The 24,991-nt window shown below is 39.5% G+C and overlaps 1 pseudogene; it reads right to left on the reverse strand.

Annotated features, from left to right (window-relative positions):
• Window positions 1–13,234: 13,234 nt before the first annotated feature.
• On the reverse strand, window positions 13,235–13,959 carry LOC117695541 (gem-associated protein 8 pseudogene; annotated as a pseudogene).
• Between the last annotated feature and the right edge of the window lie 11,032 nt (window positions 13,960–24,991).

Genomic DNA, 24,991 nt, shown 5'->3' on the forward strand with positions numbered 1-24,991 from the left:
ATCTATGCATGTGGACAAGGATTGTATGGAAGAGCTTTGTAATGTCTCCTTGATTGTGCTATAAGCCTGAAAGTGCTCTAAACTTATATGTGCTAAAAAGACAAAAATATTTGTAGCAATATATTGACATCTCTAGTTTTTAAGGTTTCTTTAAAATATGATGTTAGGATAGATTCATGGGTCCCGGAAGAAGGTACAAAGTTTTAGTTATTTTTCTATAACTACAGAATTGTAAGAAAGTGCCTTCTTCATTTTTGCTCACCTCTGCTATGTTGCTCTTTATAAACGGCTCTGTATTTACATCATTCTCTGTCAAACTGTCCTTGAGAGTGCACCTGGCTTTGACTAGGCCAGCAGATACATTTCCATTCTGTAGCCTTTAATTAGCATGTCATATAAAATGGCAAAGTTTAGTCTTAGAGTTCTGGGAATGAAAGAACCTTGGATAACAACCTTGAGCCTCAATATCTCCTCTTATATTATAGGTGCTCTTTAAAGACATCTTCAGATGTACATTTCTGTAACTTAGGCCATGTATTATCTGCTGGGACCCAAATCCTGACTCAGCTGTATTTTAACACCAAAAAAAAAAAAAATGTCTTTAGTGATTATCTAATGTTTCTATATGTATGTCTTTAGCCTGTGATAATGATACAACTTTAGAACTATTAAATGCAGTCAATTAAAGTTACTTGTTAGTGGAGGTCCTGGTGTCTTTAATTGAGGGCATCTAAAGTTGTCTTATTGTCAACATCCAGCAAATGAGAGAGGAAACAGCATTGACAATTTTGGCTAGAAGGGCCAGGGCTGGAGTCATGATTATAACTGTTCAGTTTTCTTTAGCCAGACAAGACCACTATTAGTTACAAGATGGGAAATGCACTTTAGCTGGGTACCCAGCTGAAAGAATACCTGTATATTGATGAGGAGTCTTTTTTCATAGGCAATAAGAACACTTTCAATGAATATGTTGAAACACTTGTTCTAGTCTGGTTATGTGCTATCTGTTTTAATCTCATTTAATCCTTATATATCACCTTATTGAGGGAAACTATTTTCAGGCCTATATTTCAGGTTAGGAAACTGAGGTTCAAATAATTCAGGCCATGTTTTCTGAAGATGTGTTATGTTAAATTAGATCTGTTTGTTACTAGAACTAGTTCTGTTAACCTCTCTAAGGTTTTACTGGTCCTTTATGATTGTTCTGTATTGGAGTACATTTAATTGAAGTCTAACCTAATGGAAACACCAATCATATAATAAAAGGCTTTCTTTAGATTTTGGGGTGTTTATATCATATTATGTCTGGCTAGTCTCCCAGCTATATTTCAGTTCTCCACAGGTGAGCTTTCAAAACATGTCCATAGATGAAATATACTGTCACTAGCAGATTCTTATCCACATATTCTCTTGGAATGTTGTCCACATGGGTATATGAAGTGTTTATGAACCTAGAGAATGATGATTGAAAATGAGGGTGGAAATCTTGCAAGCTACTTCTCTGATGAGGTTTCCAGTTCCCTGTGAGTCACATGGGGCACTGATATAACTATACTCTTGTGGTACTAGAAACATTCTGTATTGGGTCTTGGCCATCATCAAAAAGGCTTGGAAGAGATGTGTAGTGGGATGCAAATTAGTACAGATCCTTGGCCAAGGCCATAAGGAAGCCAGACTGCCTGAGGTCAGGAGACTTACAACTAGAAGCAATTGGCCTTTTCAGGTGCATGATTCACAAGGGAGAAACATGCACCTGGAAAAAGCAAGCAGAGATCTGTATACAGCAGAGGCCCTGTTCAGTGTGTGTGGGGGGGGGTGCAAACTGTCCATTGGACATACTGACTGCTGAAGGGTGAAGGCCTGATTAAAGATTTTCAGAATGCTTTTATGAGGAAGCCCAGTGTTGAGAGAAAGAAACATACATGAATACAGAGCACGGGAATCCCTTAAGTGTTGGATTTTTATTGTGCTCTTCTGGGAATTACATAAGTCACATTCCAAATTGGGAGGAAAAAAACCCAGCCTTTCAACTACTTTCTGTGGCCTGGCTTGGATATGAATCTTGAGGCAGTGCTCCCTGCCCACATTTCTACCTCCCCACAACCTCCATCCAGCAAGTTGTGTGTGGTGCCAGTCCTAGTGATAGGAACTTTGTGTTAGAATTTGAAGTTTCAATGTGTGTGGTATTTTCACACATACATACTACTGGGAGAGAAACTCAGAATATTTTGGTGCTGTTCAAGTAGCTTCATTTTCAACAACTTCAGCTCTTCTGCCGTATCTGCTGTATTCATCTGCTAAAGAAAGGTTTGTGAGTACACAAAGATCTCTGGTATTGAGTTATGCAAGGGACAGAGAGATGAAAGGATGTGCATGTCTCTGTCAGGACACTCATGGTCAGCTAAGAACGTTGCTGAGTTGGTAAGGTACCTGCCTACCATACATAAAGCCTTGACTTAAACACACACACAGCACTGTATAAAACCGGGTGTTGTGGCACACACTAGTAATTCCAGCACTTAGAAAATAGAAGCAGCAGAATCAGAAGTTTAAGGCGATTCTTGTCTACATGGTAAATTCAATGGCAGTTTTTATTGCATGAGGCCAGAAAAGAATTTCACAGTATTGTGGAGAGTCCAGTGTGAGAAAATCTAGGATGGAATAGGGAAAAGGGACACTATCATCAATGGAGTTTGCCCTTAGGCATTGAAAACAGGTTGTCCAAGAGACTAACACAGGGTGACTTATACTAATGACCCGTTTTGTGTTATACTTCAAACCCTAGTATCTTAGTAAGAGTTTCCATTGCTCTGAAGAGACAACATGACCAAGGTAACTTTTATAAAGAAAACATTTAATTAGGGCTGGATTATATTTTCAGAGGTTCAGTCCATTGTCATCATGGCATGATTCATGGTGTCATGCTGGCTGACTTGATATTGGAGGAGCAGGAGTTCTACATCTTGGTTGAAAGGCAGCCAGGAGACTCTTTTCTGCCCTGGGGGGGGTGTAGTTTAAGCAATAGGAGTCATCAAAGCCTACCTACACAGTGACACACTTCCTCCAACAAGGTCATACCTATTCCAACAAGGCCACACCTAATAGTGCCACTTTCCATGGGCCAAGCATATTCAAACCACCACACCAAACCTTACCACCAACTCCCAAAGAAACCTATAAACATAGTACATTACACACTTAGAAAACAAGTTTCTCTTTATTTTCTTCACCAAGAGATATTTTTTAAAAAAATTATCTTGTAAACTTGTTCTATGAGCCAGACTCTGTAGCACTGAAAGGTACCAGACATAGAGAACACATGGCAAAAAAAATATGCACAAGGTATCATGAGAACCTGGGGATAGAGCTGGGGGGGTGCTCTACCCTAGGGGCAGCCAGAGGAGAAACTTATCTTCTAGAGAATTCATTCAGTTCTGACAGTTTTTGGTAGATAACCTTACATGGGAGACTGGAGACAAGACAATGGTGGTTAGTGATGTAGCACATTTTGACCAGGATTACGTAAACGATGTATATCTTCTTTTTCTTTATGTAAATCTAAGTCTCATGTCAGAACCCCAAATATGGATTTGAAGCGGTAGTCACTGGATCTTTTTCTTTTCAATATGAACACATTGAATAAATCTCCCTTTTATAATGTCCACTATTTCTTGCTTGGTTGGTTGAACTTTATTCAACTTGAGGGCAAGTGGATGAATTTGCCTTATTAAATCTGAACCCAGGTTTTAGCCCTAACATGAGTTACAGCTCTAATAAATTTATTAATATGAAGATAATACAAATCCTCTGTTTGAAAAATTGGAGTCGCAGACAAATTTCAAGGGGGAAAAGGAGTTATTAACCTCTAAAATGTCTACTCATTACATCTATACTATATATAGGTATATGTGCATATGAGTGTGTGTGTGTGAGTGTGTGTAAAAACCCAGTGTCTCATGCATGGTAAGCATGTGCTCTAACACTGAACTAATTCTTCAACCGTGTCCACATTAATATTTGGAAACTGATTTCTTCTGCATAATAATACATTATGGTCAATGTCTTTAGCAGTGAAATCAACTTTAAGGTGGTAGCATCTAGACCACAGCCATGTTGGGGTTAAGTCTGCCCATATCTATTCAGAAAAGTATAACTGTCCCTTTCTAATCTCTTTTTTAAATGTGCTTGCCTTAACACCTTGGGCTTTCACCCCAGTTTTCAGACTTCCTTACTGTTTCTCTAAAGGCTCCCTCCCCACCGTGTGACTATTTGTCTGACCTCCAGGCCAAGTTAAACAGCAAAGTTTGTTTGTTTGTTTTTAAAACTTCTCTTCTCCATTCTTCTTTAGGCAGCTGCTGAAGTTTTATGGCTCCACCCCCCCCCCCCCCAATTTAGGCTTTTTTTTTAAACCTCTAATAAAGTTGTCCTTGAGCTTTAAAGCAATAACCATTACCATAACAATATTTGGGGACAGTATAGTACCTGTTGGATGTATTGAAGCCTGCTCTCTTGGTCTTTATTTAGACAGTTTACATTAGTTCAAATACATAGACAGAGCTGTAGTTAAGATCTCCAGGCAGACTTTATGGCTTAGGGGTTAAGATGATTAGGTTCGGATCCTGCCTGTGTCACTCACAAGCTTTGTAAACCTCAGATAATGACTTGGTAACCATGTGCCTTCATATCTTTCTATACAAAATAAGAATGAAATATTATGATACCAGTCTCAGGAAGCTAAGGGAATTAGAATTAATGCATACTAAATTCTTAGGATAGGGCTTGATGTCCAGTACATATTTTTTATTAATTTACTTATTTATCCACTTTACATCCTGGTTGATTTCAACACCCCCTCCCAATCCCCTCCTCTCCATCCTACCTCCCTTTCTCCTTTGATAAGGGGGAGCTTCCCCCAGGTACCAACTCTCCCTAGCACATTAAGTTCTAGTCTGTGCTTATAGTACATTTAGAATTATTGTTAATTGTGTACTTCTCTGATCACGTGCTCATGATAAAAGCTTAGAAGTAGAATGATGGGGCCACAGGACAGGCTTATTTTTATCATGCCTGGTATGTAATGCCACATGGTTCAACAGAAGGGCTCAGTCATTTCCACTCCCACCAGTTTGATATGAATTGGTCAGAAGTATCCTAACCTCCTCACCTCTCTGAGGATGAAGCTCAAAGCTTTGCACACACTCTTCTAAGTAACCCTTCACACATGTCCTGTAAGTAAAGCCAAGTAAACTGACTGGTTCCTCAAACTGGATTTTATTGTAATTGGGCTTAGTTTGTTATTGGTGTCCTGAAAGGAACGGACAGAATTTGTATACCAAGCACCTTTCTCTCTACCCAAATCTTTCAACAAGAACCATGCCTGAGTTCCCAGAACTTATGTAGTTTCTAAAAGGCAATGGTTGCTTAATAAGTATTGGCTCAATGACCCACCCCCTACACTGGGTATTTTTGTTTTAAAAACATGGCTTGCTTTTGCACGAACACCTTCTCTGACTTCATTATTTGCAACTTAAATTTGTATGTGGCATTAGTTTAATGTTTATTTATTTCTCTAATGATAGAGCATATCTTTCTAATGTTCATTAGATATTAGGGTTATTAGATACTAGATATTGTGAGCTGTCTGTTCTTACTATTTCTTTATTTTTCCATTGAGGTATTTATCCTTCATTATTGACTGTAAGCTCTTTTTATGTATTTGACATATTGCTCTATTTTCATATCTGATGTAATCCTGAGTCTGTCATTTGCTTATTTTTGTGTATAGTATTTTTCATGTAGATTATTTTAAAATTATATAGTCAAGTTGTAATTTTTTTCTGTCATAGCTCTGTGTTTGGTGTTAAACCTCAAATGCCTTGTTAACCCCAAGATGGAATTTTCTTCTAGCTTTTAATGTTTTTGGGGTAGTGTTAGGTATTAAACCCCTTACATGCTACACAAGTACCCCACAAATGATCTACCTCTTAGCCCTTGGCTCCAGCATTTACATTAACCTATTTCATTAATCTGGAATTAATTTGGACTCAGTTTCTTCTTAAATAGCTAATAACTGCCTTATCACTTACCTTTTTATATAATTGTCATATCTTCTTTATTGCATATTAAATTCACATGTAAATTTGCTGCTGTTTCCATGTCTCCCATTGAAACTCAATGGTATTCCAATTCTGGCATTATGCTATTTTATCAATAATTATTGTGATTTTATACAATATTTTAGGCCAAGCATTGTGTTGCACACCTTTGACCCCAAGTACTCAGGAAGCAGAAGCAGGTGAATTTTTTTGAGCTTGATAATAGTCTGGTTTACATAGTGAATTCCAGGATAGTCTGAATTATGGTAGTGAGAACTTGCCTCTCAAAAAAAAAAATGTAAGTATCTGGGTAATTTCTGTATTGCTTGTTTTAGGTTGAAAAATATCTTAATTATGAAATGGGTGAGTAAATAAATAGGCCATCTTATGTGTTTATCTTATTAGATTCAGAATTTATCATAACACTTTTTTATCATCTGCTATTTTATAGAAAGTGATCTAAGAAGGCTGTCACAAACTGGAATTTAAGCAGCAAGGCATCTACTTATTGGCAAGGCTATAGAGAAAACTAGGGTTCCCCGACTCCATGACATCCACACATAAAAGATGGGAATGCATTAAGATTCTATAATTTCTGGCAGGAAGTGCATGATGACAAGAGCCTGATATTGCTGTCTCCTTAGAGGTCTGCCAAAGGCTGACACATTCAGAGGCAGATGCTCACAGCTAACCACTGATCTGATTAAGGGTTTCCCAATGGAGAAGTTAGAGAGAAGACTGAAGGAGCAGAAAGGGTTTGTGGCCCCATGAGGAGAGCAACAATACCAACCAACCAGAGCTCCCCAGGGTCTAAACCACCAGCCTGGGAGCACATAGGGATGGACCCATGACTCCATCTGTATAGGTAGGGGAGGATGGCCTTGTCAGGCATAGGTGGGAGAGGAGATTCTTGGTCCCATGAAGGATGAACACCGAGTGGGGGGGAATTCGAGGGTGGGGAGGTGGGAGTGGAGGGGTAGGTGGGGGCACATCCTCATAGAAGCATGAGGAGGGGGGATGGGATAGGAGGTTCATGGGTGGTGGTGGGGAGGGGAGTTAGGGGATAAAATCTGAAATGTAAATATAGTATCCAATTAAAAAAAAGGAATTTATCATCTCATAAACGGGCATCCATGAGAACAATTAAGAGTCGTGTTTTGACATTGAATTCTTCTGAAATTCATTTCTTTCTCTTTTTTTCGTTTTTACACCCCAATAGAAAGTTCTAAACAAACCTTTCTGCCTCCATTGTAGATTTTATAAATATAAATGTTGCATGTAGTACATAGTATTTTTACCAGAAAACTACAATAAGATAAATTTAGACCACGGTCTGAGCATGTAATTACAGCGTGTCGTAAAACAAAGAGAGTTAAAAATACGAAACTAAGCCCACAGCAATAAATATTGTAAAAGACATTCTTCCTTTATGGAAACCCAAAAGAATTTGCAAGTCTCTTTTTTTGGGGGGGGCGGTGATGGGGAGAATTTCCTTTGGGATTGAAGTATAGAATCGTGAAACTGAGATGTGCTTTTGGATATGATCAAACTATACCTTTAAAAGTCAGTGTTAGCAGTCAGGGAGACGACATGACAGTACTTGGAATAGATATGGAGCCTATCATATTTAGCTTACTTGGCCTAAATCAGCTCTGACTAGCAAAGGCCAAAAATTATGTTCACCTCAAATGTACATGTTGGTCTCTGGAGAAATGTTTGGATTGTAACATTTACTGCTCTGAGCCCAAGTGGTATGGTAATGATCCAACGACCTGCAGATTCAGAAATAAAGATCTTTCATAGAGGCTCCTGCCAAGAAGTTCATATTGAAGCAGCCGAGATCATGCAAAGTTGAGATGTAATTATGCAGCCAGGGTTCCAAGCAGCACAGGAGAAAATTTGAAAAAAAGATGAGGACCCCATGTTTCTATTCTTGTTTCAAAAGGTTTGATATAGAAGCGCACATCAGCATTCAAGAATGCTTCACATCTCATCATAAAGAGAACTGTTTCTAGGAATAGCGGAGGATGACTTTTGCCAATTGCAGGAAAGAAATTGCCTTAGTGTAAGTAAGTCATGCACCACTGAGTCCCTACTATTGAGTTATATTAAAGTGGTATGCCCTTCATCCTCATCAACAAAGAACTGAACAACTTCTTGGCTACATGCCATGCCATTAGATGTAAAGGAAGCCTATGGATTTAGGGTTGGGCTTAAAGGTGCAATGGAAAGAAGTTGGAAAAAAGTGAGATTTAGTACCTTTCAGCCACTGTGTGTTTGGGTAAATTTTTCTTTCGTTTTGGGTCTCAGCTTTCCTAAATCTTACCATTCCTGAGACATAGAGACCACTAATGATTTGATGAATTGAAAAGCCATGGCATTCAGGAAAATACAAATACCTCATTTCTTCTACACCCATATACCAAGTCTAGAATTCCTATTTTATTTAGAACCTTTATTCAATTTGCAGGTTCTATAGATCCACAATGGACCATATAGATATGTGTGTGTGTGTGTGTGTGTGTGTGTGTGTGTGTGTGTATGTGTGTGTATTACACAGACGGGAAGGGTGAATGTGCTTAAAGCACATGATATATTTGTATGAAAATATCCTTATGAAAACCATCACTGTGTGCAATGTATATGTGCCAATAAAGAAAAAATTAATCTTTACAAGAGAATTATAGTTAGGAAGTCATAAAAGTTATGAGGGTGGTCTTTAGTTCATAAAAGTGAGCAACAGTCCCACAGTGGTTACATTTTTAATGACTGGCTTCTCTACACATGGGGTATGTAAACATGCACACATGTGTATATGTGAAATTTGAAGACAAATATAAAGTATTTAGAAACCACTGGAACCATGATCATTTTCTCATTTTGGTAACTTTAGTAGCTGTTGTTCATAAGAAAAAGGGTTAGTAGATAAGTCTAACTCCGAGGTTTCTAGCATGTATGAGTTTTTGCAAGCTCCTCTATTTGTCAGTGTTATAGACATACAGGTTTGCTAAGATTAGATCACATTTACTGTTGAGCTATCTTTAGTGAGGGAGGCCTATAATTTTCCTGTTTATTGGTAAACTTATTAATTTTGAAATACGATAATTCAGGGAAAAACTAGATGTGCCTAGATTTTTAGGGGTCTGAGTCTAGGCTAGATTTTCAATATTGCTGTGACTTCTCAGTCTCTATCAACCAGCAGATTAACTGCTATCTTACATAGCCTTCTATAAACTTTAGGTGATGGTCCAATATGTTACATAACTGTCTTCTACCCTGTGAATGTAATGCTGTTTTAAAAAAGCTAAAATATTATTAAATTTAGAATTATACTTCTGATTTTAAGTTGAATGTTTAATGTCTAATCTATCTACAATTTTCTACATATTTTAGCCAGTAGTTGGTTAGTTTATGTTCTATATATAAAAAGATGAAAAAGTATAGATTCTTTATCGTGACATAGCCAATTATATTTTCCTTTAACTGGGTTGCATTTAGAAGGCTGTTTTGATTTACAGTTTTTTTTTTAAAAAAATATAAAACTATAGAAGAAATGTAGTGATAAGTTCTGATGTCCACATAAAGTTGGTGACCTAGCTTAAAATGGAGTGTTACCTAGTAGAGCAGATGACAGAAAATTCATGTAAGATTGAAAGGACATTTTGCACTTAGAGAAATTTAACAATTGACCAGTACTAATCACTGTATCCTCAGAAAGCTCTAGGAAGAAGTTCCAGTTAAGTACATTTATTCAGTTCTTCCTAAATATGTATCTTCTAAATCAAAGGTTACCTTAATGCATTTCCTAAAAGCCCTAAACTTCTGAACGATGTTTAATGAAAATCATTAGTTTCTTACCTCATTCTGCGCTATCAGATTCCCTAGTATGAAGCTGTTTTGTTTGTCATAAATCTGGTTCTTTGGAAATTTTACTTCAACTCTTCAGATTTTCAAAAAAACCTCTGAATTCCCACTAGCCACTCGCTCCAGTCCAATGTCTTGGGTCTCTGCTTTGCCTACAATTTTGCTGAGTTTTTTTTTTTCCTCCTGGTTCCTGTATTTTCTGCTTTCTTGCTTTGTACCTTGATTGTAAAGTTGCTTGAAGTGGAAAGGGAGAGTCATTGTATATCTGAAACAGCCTTTGCTGTTTCACTTGCTGAAGTATAAAAAGTTCTATTTTGTTAATAATGTCCATTCTCAAATTTGTGTTGTTCTTTTGCTGTTTATCTCCCATATTAAATCACCATTCACGTCTTTAGGTGAATTTGTATGTACACCACAATACATATGCGTGTGTGTGTGTGTGTGTGTGTGTGTGTGTGTGTGTATTGTGGTTTAGTGGTCAAGTTTTATGCTAGTGTTTTGATTATTTAACTATAATGTAGTAACTATTACAATACATAGCTACTTTAGTTAACAATCACACTCATTCCCCAAGGCTCTGTGAATTATGTGGTTTCTACTCCATGAGGTTTTATTTGAGAATACAATCATGAGATGCCTAAAAGAACTAGAATGGATCATGTATGTACATGGCAGAAAGCCAGTGCATAATAGTCAACTGTCAGGTCACTTGAAACTTCAACAAGAGGACCTTCCCCCCCCCCTATCTAATACTACTTATTCCACTTGGACTCTTATCAGACGCTGCCCAGGTTCCAAAAAGAAATGCCAGTGCTCCTAAAGCTTGTGCCGTCCACTAAGAATCTCACATTGACTGTAGTATATTGTTCACAGGCAAATACATATCTAATCCAGGTTCAAGAAGGGAAATAAGAGTTGATAGGAGCATCAGCTTAAACACTTCAAGGGACCAGCTAGAGCACCTTTAGAGGCCAGATGCCCTGGACGCTGTCATTTTTGCTTTCCTTTTTGGATTTGCACAACCTGTTTAAGCTTAATTTGTTATTTGATGATTTCATATGCATATATAATGCTTTATAATTTTAAGGTAACAATAGTGTTTTCAGTTTTGTTAAGCCCAAACAATATTCAAACTATCCAATTGTCTCCAAATGTCTTTATGGATGTATGTGTGTTAGCAAACAAGATTTTATGAATTTGTTTCTTTTATTTTTGAGATTATAATTTTTATTATATTTTATTTATTTATGCATTTGTCCATATACTTATTATGGCACATGTGGTGGTGAGGTCAACACACGGGAGTTGGTTCTGTCTTTCTATCGTTTTGGTCCTATGGATTGAACTCAGCTTATCATGCTGAGGGCCATGCAGGGGGAATGACAAATGGCTTTAGAACTCATGGAATGCATGCCATGGGTTACAACAGCCACATGGTTGGGCCTTGGTATGTTATAGCCCCAAGGACTATGTGTCCTGAGGACTTTATGCTCTTATGGAGTTCTGTTCCGCTTGCTGCCCTCACATCCCTCTTAACCTCAGAATACTATGGTAACTTTAATGGAGATTCAAGTCCCTTTTGGACAGTATCTCTGGCACTCACAATAATAGTGCTTGATCTCTTTCAGGCATCACTGCTGGAGCAGATACATAAATCCATCACCACCCTAGGAAGGAACTTAGAGATGTAGATTGTCAGCAATGACTGCCACACTTAGAAAAGATTTGTAAAAATAAAATTGATAGCAAAGTTAAGTCGAGGTGTTTTCACTATTGGCTCTAATATAGAAAATCTTAGGAACCCATTTGAAGTTCAGAAAGGCACACTCGTATTAGTTAACTAGGGACCGTTTATGGTCAGGGAACAAGAACGATGGCAGTGCTGGCTGACATGACTCTCACTGAGGCTGGACTGGTTTAAGGTTATACCATTTATAACCTTATACCCATTTTTGCCCTAAGCTTCCTGATATGATTTAATAAGAATTGCTGATGAGGAGATATGCATTCTGAGGATTTAAGGTAGATATGACTGATTTTTATGTAAAAGTTTAAATTTGTGATTCTTTTAAGATTCTTACAAGATTACTTTTAAACACAAATAATAAAATAATCACTTCTTTCTTTGTAAGTGCAAATTACTGTCTGCCGTAAGAGAAGCTGGCTGAGAAAACTACCTTGCTTGCTTACACTTTGTTAATCTATAACCAGCTGCTTGGTTATGAATGTATTGGGTTTTTCAGAATAATTTGTTTTCTTTACCTGTGCTATGTAATGTTATTTCTTGTAAAGGTATTGGCAAACACAATATTTTTTTCATAATCATTTACTGGATGAAAACTAACATGTAATCACATTGTAATCTTATACTGCTTGAAAGATTTTGCTGAGATTTATAAGCTATGGAAGAAAGAATAAATGATGGTATGGCTGGACCATTGTTTCTCCCATCCATCCACTATTTGTGTATGTGTAAAGTTTGTGTGAATGGGGATCAGAACATTGTTCCTTCCATCCACAAGTTGTGTGTATTTATGTATGTATGTGTGGAATACGTAGAGCCTGCTTGCTGAAGCTTTGCTCTAAGCATTCTATGTGTGAATATGTGTGTCTGTCTATAGATTTGTATACATGAAGACAGGGTCAGGCAGTTAAGACACAGTCAACATGGTCTGCCAAGCCCAGAGCATTTAGTCTCAGGTCTTTTATAGAACATGTGGGCTGACACCTAGCTGAGTGACAAGTGCCACTTGTCTTACTGTTCACTTGCATAGTTTTCAGAGGGATCCAAAGAGCTATAGTCTGAGAAAATATGTGGACAGAAGCCCAGTGTGGGCGGTGCAAACCTATAAGCTAGCATTTGGGAGGCGGAAGCAGGAAGATTTAAGAGTTTGTAGTTAGCATGTGCTGTGTGAAAACTGGTCTAAGAATGTAGCAACAAATGACACGTGGCTTAAGGTTTTTATGACATTCAGAACAGTGTAAAGAAGGAAATTAAAAATGCAAAACAATAGGCGGTATCTCTAGGCGATAATTTCAATGAACTGGACTGTTACAGAGAAAACAGAGAGCCAGTCCAACACACACAATTATCACTTTATGTCAAGTGAACATTCCTTGTGGTGGCAACAGTATTGTTGACAATTATAAGTGGCTGACAGACTGTATCTACCATATCAGTATACAGGCCTTTTTCTCTGAAAAATGTCCAGGAGAAATAAAGAGGGAAAGGCTAGGAACTGTGAGGCATTGCCTCGGGTCCCGGTGCCCAGGACTCAGAACTTCAGGGGAATGACAGGCTGGTACTTCGGCTGCTTCCTGTGACAGTGCTTATCAAAGCTCAGCGGCATAGCAGCCTCCATGGCCAGGATCTTGGGAGCACTGTTCCCATACAAGCGCTTCATCTCTGCTTGGCGCCGCTCCCAGGGCTTCTCAGATGGGGGCTTCAATGACCTGTGGTGGCTGAAGTACAGGCCATGGTCCGCGTTCACATAGTCATTCAGGCACTCTGCGTCCAGCAGCTGCTGTTGTCGTCTCTCTTCTCTGTGCTTCTCAGTCTGTGTGAAGTACTGGCGGAGCTCCTCAGTGATTTCCATATTGCTCAGGTCGCACTCTACTTCATCATCTGAATCTGACTCCAGCTCTTCCTCTTCATACAGTGCTTCATTTTCTCTTGTGGATGTCTGGGTTCTTTTGCTGTTATGCGGAGGGAGGCTGCCCAGGGCTTTTGAGATGGGAAACACTGTAGGGAGACTCCTGCCTTGCCATGTGCTGGTCTCGAGAGTCCCAAGGATGTCAAGCCTCATAAGCAACAGAGTTCCAGGGAAGAACTCCATGAGGGAAGAACCGTGGGGAAGTGAAATAAGAATCCCTGAACTTTCTGTAGGCATTCTGGTTGGTGGCTTCACATCCAAAGCATTGCATGATGATAATGCTGCCAGTATCTTGCATATACTGGGTGACAATACCAAGATGAAGTAACCCTCCATTTTGAGGCCATTGCTGTAATCTCTGATTGCAAAAGTCCAAATGGGAGCTCGCCGACACGTAGCTTGAATATCTCAGGAGGTGGGCAACAACGGACCTAGTTCTCATGGTGGGGAGGAGGATGGGACGGGAGGCCGGGAGTCAGACTCTGTCTTTTGTTTCATCCAGTGTGTGTGTGTGTGTGTGTGTGTGAACTTTCTTTCTTGTTTTCTCTTTCTCGCAGGCCTCAAGCAGTTAAAAGAGTTCATAGTTTTTCTGCTGGCCACAGAGAGTGCCAGCCCCAGTAAATTAAGCTTTGTTCCTTCAGAAGAAAAAAAAAGGTCTTCTGAGTAACTTCTCTAATTGCTGGATGCCTTCAGCAGCAGCCCCTTCAGGTATCTGGATCCACCCCAGTCAGCAGCTCTTTGCACTGACCCCCAATGGCTGCCTGCCTCGGCCTACCCACCACATGGATGCCAAAGCCAGAGTCATCGGCATTATCAGGCGAGGCAGCAGTCACCTTTGTCAACTGAGCCATTTTACTGGCTATATAATGTGTTTTGATCATATCAACCATTTTTCAAAACAGAATCTGATCTTTCCCAGCTCCTTCTTCTGCAATGTTCCCTGAGCCGTGTAAGGAGGGGACATGATATATATGAGACAGAAATATTTTTATCATCATGGAATAAAAAATCTACTCAAATCTTTAAAACCATTTTCTTATATTAAGAGGTTATACTAATGCATTTTTAATATTTTCATTATGGTATGTGACTCTTCAGCTTGTCACAGCAGATTGCTGATCAACAGTAATTAACTTTGGCTTCATGGAGGTGGCCAACTAATTCAATTAAAAGGTGACAATGAGGGGAGGGAAGGAAGATAACATCCATCCATTCATTCATGGAGGGTTGCTAAAATGAGAATCTGCTATCTTAGGTTTAATATCTTTAGGATATTAAAAAGGTTGAAGTCTTTTTATTTCACATACACACAGACACACACAAGGGAGGGAGAGGGATGTGATGAGTGAGAGGGAATGACTTCCTGTGCAGAGAGTTATTGGAGTGTAATGGTTGCCACAAAGATACACAGGCATCTTCACATCTTATGTCAAATGAGTGGACCTAGGCAGGACATTTTGACAGCTTGAAAAACTTCTTGGAGTTTTGGAGACATTGAAAATAACATGATGATGACTGAGACATTGCAAGTCCATGTCATAAGAAGTGAAGAGGCTGGGAGAATACACAATAACAAGAATCAGAGCTGCATGGAGCGACAGGGTGAGTTTGTTCTCTTTCTTGATGATTTGCCTCTGTAGGAGGGATCAGTGTGGATCTTCAGGGTAACGTCAGTTCGGAGACTTTTTTTCTTTTTGAAACAGGGTCTCATGTACTCTGAGGTGGCTTCCAACTCACTATGTAGCCGAGGGTGACCTTGAACTCCTAACCCTCCTCCCTCAGCATACAGAGTTCTGGGAACAGAGGGAGTCTGTGCTTGGGATTGAAAACTGAGTTTTGTGTGTGTTACAGGCAAATGCTCTACCAACTGAGGGATATATGGTTATCCCTAGCTTAGAGAAATCTTATAAAAGGTCCAGGGAACAACCTGAAAGAGAAGGCAAAGTGACCCAGCAGGTGGGGAAACTCAGAGGCCTAGGACTGAAACCTGAAGTCATGAAGGGCCAATCAGAAGGATGGAGCTATCTAGCCTAGTGGAATGGAGGAATCCAGGAGTGAACCCATACCTGTCTCATCCATGTTGACAAGGATACTGTCTTAGTTACTTTTTATTGCTGTGATTGGACACCAGGAGCAAAGAACTCGTAGAGCCTGAGTTTATTGGGCTTATAGTTTCAGAGGGTGAGTTTGTGATCGTCATTGTAGCAAACATGACAGCAGACACACAGGCATGATGCCGGAGCAGTAGCTGAGAGCTTAGATTTAGACAACAACCACGAGGCAGAGAGAGTAAGAACTGGGAACGACATGGGCTTTTGAAACCTCAAAAGGGTGACACCCCTTCTCCAACAAGACCACACGAATTAGGGCCCAAGTATTAAATATATGAGTTTATGGGAGCCATTCTCATTCAAACCACCCCAGATACCAAGACTGTTTCAGAGGAAAATGTCAGTGTATTTACAGAATGGTGCTGCAAAAGCTGGATAAGCCCATGCAACGGATGCAACTGGAGCCTTGCCTCATATTGTATACAAAGTCAAACTCAAAGTGGGGTGTATTGGTATATCTATGTAATCCTTGAAATCTCAGGGCTGAGGGAAGAGAATCACTTGGATCTAGGATTCAGTTCTGTCCGGACAATTTGGTGAAACATCATCTCAAAGTTTTCAAAAGGGAAGGAGAGGTCATTGGCTGAAATGTAAGAATGAAAGTTACAATTTATTCCCATTAGAAGAAAGCAGTGTTGCATCTTGATGATGTTGGATTTGACAACTGATTCTCAGCTATGCCAGCAGAAGCAGGAGCACTAAAAGAAAACAGATAATATGACTACTTCAAAATTGAAGACTTCCGTGCCTTAAATGCCACTTAAAAATGTCATATAACATTTGCATATGATATATGTAATAAAGGATGTGTACATAGTGGCTGAAGAGATAACTCAGCTGATTAAAGTATTTGCTGGTCTTGCAGAGGACTCAGGATCCCTTCATAACCCCCACCACACGATAGTCCATAACTACCTGTAACTCCAGGTCTAGAGGATCCAATTCTTCTGGCCTTTGTAGGTACTACAAATGTGTGGTTCATTTACAAACAGCCAAAGTACTCACAACATAAAACAAATTAAGAGTAATCTTTTTAAAAAAAATGATGTGTTCTTAGGATGTAGAAAGTGAATTCATAGCACAATAATGAAATAACTACTCATATTAAGCTTAGGTAAATGCAGTAAGTAGCCATTTTCCCAGGAAAGATGCTTACCACTGTCATTTAAAATCACAATAAAATATCACATCACATTTAAGTGAAGATAGAACGTAGCACTGGTAAGCATGTGGCTAAATTGGCACTCATTTACACTGATGGAGGGCATATTAAGTGCTACAACTCCCAAGCAAAAGTTTATCCATTTCTTCAAAAATGTAGGATAGTGTTAACACTTATAAAATTGGGCTCACAGTATCTTACCTATGAGATTTTAAATCATGTTCCAAAAAAGCTTGCATACAAGGAAACATATTTTATTTATAATAAACAAAAGATAGAAACAACCAATATGTTCTCATCTCTATTGTTTTTAAACAAAATGTTTACAATGGAATATTACTTAGCCACTTAAAGTCATTATGTCATAGCCTTGCATGCTACAAAAAAAGATAAAATTTTCAAACATTATGCTAACAGAAGGGAGTACAAATGGACCACGTTATGATTCCATTAATAGAAAGTCTCAGAATAGAAAAAGTGTAAAATTACAAGGTAGTTTAGTGGCTGCTTAACAGTAGAGTATTGGGCAGGAGGAATGGGCACTATAAAAATGCAAGGGTTCCAAGACGTTTTTAAGGTGAAGAAAATGTTTTAGAAGAGATTGCCATTAGTTGTTCATCTGTGACTACCCTAAAAGGCTCCAAATTGTCCATTTTAAATGGATAAGCTGTATTGTGCCTCAGTTGTATTATAATAAAGTTGCTAAAAATCAGAGGTGGGCCAGAGTGGTAACTTGATCCATGAAGTGGCTAGGGCTATTCAAGAAGTCATTAAAGTTCAGCAAAGGGGAGAGGCATCTCTGGGAGCACACGTAGTCAAGGATTCCACCATAGTTTGTAACTGGCTGGCTGTGCACAATTCCTCAATCATCTCTTACCTTGGGTTTGGCCTTGGAGGTGGTAGCATGTCAATATCTGATGCTCTAAGCAGAGAGGACACTATGCACAAAGCCACAAGTGAGAATACACATGCCAGTGTGGAGCAGAATGAGTGAAGGTGATAAGACTAAAGAGACAGAGTCGGGAGGGGCAGTGATGTCAACTATAACAATGACCATAAATAATTTCCTTTATATATCCAAGCCTCTGCAATTGCTCATATTCCATGCAATGGTAAATCTAGGCCAGACCAGATCCCCACTAGCACAATGTAAATTGATTTCTTCACTCTTTAAATCTGGCTTGGCACTATGACTTGCTTTGTCCAACGGGGCGTTAACAAACGTGGCACAACCAATAGTTCGAAACACATGTGTGCACTGGGACTTGCTTTCTTGTTCTTGGAAGCTCAGATTAGGAGGGTAGATGATTAAAGACACATGAACCAGTTCCCTCTGTTACACTCATTGACTCCCAGCCAAGTCCCAGACATGTGAGGCTACTGACTGGAGTAAACTCCAGATACATGAACCAGTTCAGCCAAGACCAGCAAAAGAACCATGCTGCAGCAGCACCCATATCACTGCTCCACAGAACTGTGAACTAATAAGCTGTTTTCAAACATTGCATTTGGGGGGAGCTTGTTAAATTCTGAATCTAATGTAGTAAACACTAGAAAGGGTTTTTTAGATGTACCACTTCTCTGCACTCAAGGCTACAGAGGCAGGGGTGCTCCTCAGGCTCCCGTGTCCTAAAGCCCAGCTCATAGGATTTGGGGTTTAACCCTCAGCTAATAATAATGGATGGGCATTTTATTGGAGCATTTTCTGTGTTGAACAGTTTCCTTGGCAACCAACATATCTTAACTGTGAAGCAGCAGCAGCAGTGGTATGTGGATTAGTCTGTCCCCTAGGAGGGGGTGGATTTTAATAATGAAAATGACATCAGCTATCATTTCTTGAGCTCTTGGTAAGGCCTGGGCACCTTCATTTGCATTATTTCATTGGATTCTACACCACCACGAAAAGTAAGAGCTCTTTTTTTTTCCCTTCTGTCCAGACTGTAATTAAGGGAAGTGAAGTAACTTGTCCAAGCTTATGTAGGCAGTAAGTAGGAGGGCCAGGATCCAATTCTTGATCTGTCTGACTCAGTTATCCAAACTGTTCACTATAGTACGGATGCTCCAGTGAGACATACCAAGATCACCCAGAACTTTGTGATCAGTGACTTGCGTGTTTGCTGAGGCTAATGAGTTACCTCAAGACAAGCCTGAGCCATCCACTCAGTTCAGCTCCATGCCTCATTCTCTTACTTCCTACCATCATTCCATCTACAGCTGTGGAACAGCTGGCTTAACCCTTTCCTTTAGTGGGGTGCTCTCAAGGGAAAGGAGGGGCCTAGAGCTGCTCCTGAAGAGGCCTGGCAATACTTTTACTCTTCATTAAAAGTTTATGTGCATTATACACTTCATTATATGCAATTGGGTTTCTTATATGGCACTCCAGTGCATAAATGACTCCCTAGACACATTTGTGCATTTCCATTGTTTTAATATAAAGTCTGGCCAAGGCACAAGGCAGGCATGGTTTAAACTATTCAATTATTTCTGGTGCACTAACCAAATCCAGGGGAGTCTTTACTCTCTACTCTCCACAGGATTGCTGGCTTGGTCAAAACCTTTCTGTTGTGAATCTGAATAGTGAGGAATATAAGAAAAACCACTGGTGGGAAATCCCCCCTTCCAGTTTATTGAGGATCGGCTTGTGCTGATTTGTGCTTGTGAGCTTTTCATTTCATTTTATTTTGTTTTGTTTTATTTTATGTCTTTGTATAGTGTATGTACTTGTTTGTATAGATGTGTGCACACACATATAGGGTTAGATTAACATTGCGTATCTTCTTTGATGGCTCTTCACTTTATCTGTTGATATAATGTCTCTCATTGATCTTGGAGCTCATCCATTTAGCCATCCTGACTGGACAATAAGTGTCAGGGACCTGCCTGTCTCAACCTTCCCTAGTTCTGGGTTTACAGACAGTTGTACCTGGCTTTTTAAATGGGGGAGGGGGTGAAGATCCAAATTCAGGTCTTCATGTTTGCATGGCAAGTACTTTACTGACTGAGCCATCTCCCCAGTCCTTGTTTCTAGTTTATACAACGTGACTGTTGATCCTGAAAGGACTAATAATTTTAAATTGAGAAGTCGTAAGGTCATGAGTATAATAAAGAGATATTTCTTACATACTTCTTCCATTCATGAATAACTGACTATGTATTCTGAAAGAACATGCCCTATACTAGGGTCACATATTACTATACAAGTTTAGTGTAGTGACCCTGATACTATGGAAAAGAACAGATGAAATGACCATATCCAAAATAAAACAGCTGATAAATAGAATTCTTTGCCTTAGAAGGTTGTTAGTCTAGGATGTTCAGCTTTAAAGGAATGAAAATGACTAAAAGACCCCTGAGAACCTATGTGTTCAAGATGGCAGCACCTCTGTGAGTGTGTTACTCTGAGTGAAGGATGATTGATTTGCCCAGTTCTTCTGGTGTTCAGTGCTACTTTGTGTGCAATGAACTACATGATTTGAACCATTATTTACTTCAAAGTTGGCCTGTTATAGCAGTTTTCCTACCTTTACTGAAGCCCTTTCACAGTGGCCTGTGAGGATTTATAATATGTTGATTGTGGGCCATTTTCTCCATCTTATCCTCTCCTCGCCCTAAAAGGTGCTCATTGCATCTCTCCTAGACAATACAGCAGCCCTCTTTTGAACTGATTCCCTCTCTGCCTCCTGCTCTGGATTAAATGGTTAGCATGGTTAGCATGCTTTGAGGGTAAATCCATTTTGGGCTAGAGAAGCAACATCAGAGCAGGGACTGCTGCTGAGAGGGAGCCCCTCCAATGGTGAGTGCCCATCTGGTACTCTTCCTTCAGACTCCCTCCACATTCTGCATACAGCTCTGCTGTATGAAGTCTGCAGAGCTGGGACCCGGCTAGACTTGATTACCTTCTCTCTATTTTAGGGACCTAACTTTTTCCACAGGTGAGAAACAGACACAAAAAGAGATGGAGAGAATTTCAAGGAATCCTCTTCAAGCCACAGCTAAGTAAGAGAGAAGTACTAAGGTGGCTTAGGATGTTTCAAGGCCCAAGACAAAGTTCCGTGTTTCAGAATCAGATTCTCTCAGTAGACTGCTGCTCTCGAGATTGTGTGTGTGTGTGTGTGTGTGTGTGTGTGTGTATACTGAAGTATTTTCTTCTTCTACATTTTTGTCTGTAAGTGATTCGGGATTTTAAAAATTTATTTACTTTGTCTCTTAGATATATGAAAGAGTTTTAACTCTCCTATTTCAATTTTCCCCAAACAAAAATAGAATGCTAAACGGACACAATACCCAGGATTCAGTCCCTCCAGAATTTTTGAATACAGAAATCTAACAACTCATGCCTTCATTCTGAAATGACTACCTTTTATGAATTGATTTTAGACTTGTGACTATCTTGGCAGGAGGGGAGATATTTTAAGGGAGTCAGTTCCCCACCCTTTGGATATCATATTAGACAATACACCCCAAGAAATAGCAGTTTGCTCTGAAATCTTGTGGTAGAAGAAGAAAAAAGTGTACAGGCCCCGATGCTAGATAGGGCAGGACCTTGTCTTTCTGAAAGAGACTTCAAATGACTCTGATACTTTGCATAAAAGAATGGAATCAACACTTATGGGTCAGTTGAGTGTAAGACTACACTCTGACTAGGATGGGCTAGGTATACATACCTCTCATCTTCTACTGATTTATTATACAAGGTCTCATCTTGTAGCTCAGGCTGGCCTGGAATTCACAGAGATCAACCTACATATGCCTCCCAAGCAGTGGAATCAAAGGTGTGTGCCACCATGCCCAAATTTTCTTCTTTTAAAAACTAAATCTCATATCAGCATTCCAGTGGTGGATTTGTGAGGTCACCAAATGTCTTTCTTTGTTCTTCCTCTCACTGTGCTCACATTGAATGAATATTTTTCTGCTCTTCATTATTATTTATTCATTTTTTCCATTTTATTATTTTATTCATTTACATTACTGTCATCGCGTCCCCTCAGTCCGCCTCCCTTAGTTCCTCACCCCACTCATCCTCCCCCTTGCCTCCTGGAGGGTGCTTCCCCCACCACCAGGTCTCCCTTTTCCCTGGGCCCTCAAGTCTCTAAAGAATTAGGCACATCTTCTCCCACTGAGGCAAGACCAGGCAGACCTCTGCTATATTTGTGTCGGGGCCTCAGACCAGCCCGTGTATGCTCCTGGTCCTCTCTCAGTCTCTGGGAGCTTCAGGGGTCTGGGTTAGTTAAGACTGCTGGTCTTCGTGTGGAGTTGCTCTCCCTGTCAGCTTCTTCAGTCCTTCTCATAATTCAACTATAGGGGTCCCTGACTATAGTGGTTCAAAGGTTGGGTGCATGTGTTTCAGTCAGCTGCTGGTAGGGCCTCTCAGGACAGCGATGCTAGACTCCTGACTGTAAGCACATCCTAGCATCAGTAATAGTGTCAGGCCTTGGTGATCTCCCATGAGATGGATCCCAAGTTGGGCTCGTTATTGGACCACCTTTCCTTCAGTCTCTTCTCCATTTTTGTTCCTGCAGTTTTAGACAGGAACAGTTCTGGGTCAGAAAATTTGACTGTGGGTTGGCAACCTTGTCTCTCCTCTTGAGGCCCTATCTATCTACTGGAGGTGGACTCTTCAAGAGTTCCCTCTCCCCAGTACTTGGCATTTTGGCTAAGGTCATCCCTATTGAGTCCTTAGAGTCTCTAACCTCTCTGGTCTCTGGTACATTCTAGATCCCCCACCCCTGATCATAATTATCTGCACTCATTCTCTTGGCCCTCTGGGCTTCTCTCCTGTCCCCCCACCATATCTGATCCTGTTCCCCTCCCCCCTTTCCTCTCCCACTCAGGTCCTTCCCTCCCTCTGCCTCCCGTGATTATTTTCTTCCCTCCTCTAAGTGGAATCGAAGCCTCCTCACTTGGGCCTTTCTACTTGTTACCCTTCTTACAGTCTGTGGGTTGTGTCCTAGGCATTCTGTACTTTTTGGCTAATAGCCACTTATCAGTGAGTACATACAATGCATGTCCTTTTGGGTTTGAGTTACCTTACTCAGGATGATATTTTCTACCATTTGCCTGCAAAATTCATGAAGTCCTCATTTTAAATAGCTAAATAGTATTCCATTGCATAAATGAACCACATTTTTTTTGTATCCATTCTTAGGTTGAGTGACATCTGTGTTATTTCCAGCTTCTGGGCTATTACAAATAAAGCTGCTATGGACATGGTGGATCACATGTCCTTGTGGTATGGTGGGGCATCTTTTGGGTATACTCCGAAGAGTGGTATAGCTGAGTCTTCAGGTAGATCTATTGCCAATTTTTTGAGGAACTGCCACATGGATTTCCAAAGTGGTTGTATCAGCTTGCAATTCCACCAGCAGTAGAGGAGTGTTTGAGTTTCTCCATGTCCTTGCCAATATCTGCTGTCACCTGAGTGTTTGATCTTAGTCATTCTGATTGGTGTAAGGTGAAATCTCCAGGTCATTTTGATGTACAGTTCTCTGATGACTAAGGACTTTGAACATTTCTTTAAGTGCTTCTTAGCCATTTGAGATTCCTGTGTTGTGAATTCTCCATTTAGTTCTGTACCCCATTTTTAAATTGGGTTATTTGGTGTTTTGGAGGTTCCTGAGTTCTTTATATATTTTGGAAATTAGAAGATTTTTTTTCTCAACCTGTAGGTTGCCAATTTGTCCTATTTATGGTGTCCTTTGCCTTTCAGAAGCTTTTCAGCTTCACGAGGTCCCATTTACTGATTGTTGATTTTAGAGCCTGAGCCATTGGAGTTCTGTTCAGGAAATTTCCCCCTGTGCCAATGAGTTGGAGGCTCTTTGCCAGATTCTTTCTCAAGATATTTCATATTATTTGTGGCTATTGTGAAAGGTGTTGTTTCCCTAATTTCTTTCTCGGCCTGTTTATTATTTGTGTAAAGGAAGGCTACTGATTTGTTTGAGTTAATTTTATAACCTGTCACTTTGCCAAAGTTGTTTGCCAGCTGTAGGAGTTCTCTGACGGAATTTTGGGGGTTGCTTATGTATACTATCATATCATCTGCAAATAGAGATATTTAGACTTCTTCCTTTCCAATTTGTATCCCCTTGATCTCCTTTTGTTGTTTAATTGCTCTAGCTAGAACTTCGAGTACTATATTGAATAGATAGGGAGAGAGTGGACAACCTTGTCCTGGATTTTCGTGAGATTGCTTCTGGTTTCTCTCCATTTATTTTGATGTTGGTTGTTGGTTTGCTATATATTGCTTTTACTATGTTTAGGTATGTGCCATGAATTCCTGATCTCTTCAAGACTTTTAACATGAAGGGGTGTTGTATTTTGCCAAAGGCTTTTTCAGCATCTAATGAGATGATCATGTGGCATTTTTTTCCTTGCATTTGTTTATATAGTATATTATGCTGATGGATTTTTGTGTATTGAATCATCTCTGCATCCCTGGAATGAACCCTACATGATCTTGATGGATGATGGTTTTGATGTGTTCATGGATTCGGTTTGCTAGAATTTTATTGAGTATTTCTGCATTGATATTCATAAATAAGATTGGTCTGAAGTTCTCTTTCTTTGTTGGGTATTTGTGTGGTTTAGGTATTAGAGTAACTGTGGCTTCATAGAATGAATTATGTAGTGTTCCTTCTGTTTCTATTTTGTGGACTAGTTTGAGGAGTGTTGGTATTAACTTTTCTTTGAAGATCTGGTAGAATTCTTCACTAAAACCATCTGTCCCTGTGCTTTTTCTGGTTGGGAGGTTTTTGATGACTATTTTTATTTCCTTAGGGGTTATAAGACTGTTTAGATAGTTTACCTGACCTTGATTTAATTTTGGTATGTGGTATCTGTCTAGAAAACAATCCATTTTGTCTAGATTTTCCTGTTTTGTAGAGCATAACTTTTGTAGTAGGTTCTGATGATTTTTTTGCATATCCTCAGTTTCACTTGTTATCTCTCCCTTTTAATTTCTTATTTTGTTTATTTGGATACTTTCTCTGTGCCCTTTAATTAGTTTGCCTAAAGGTTTATCTATTTTGTTCATTTTCTCAAAGAATCTGCTCTTGGTTTTGTTGATTCTTTCTTTCATTCTCTTTGTTTCTACCTGGTTGATTTCAGCTC

This window comes from Arvicanthis niloticus, chromosome X, assembly GCF_011762505.2.
Source record: "Arvicanthis niloticus isolate mArvNil1 chromosome X, mArvNil1.pat.X, whole genome shotgun sequence".
In the NCBI taxonomy this organism is placed as follows: Eukaryota; Metazoa; Chordata; class Mammalia; order Rodentia; family Muridae; genus Arvicanthis; species Arvicanthis niloticus.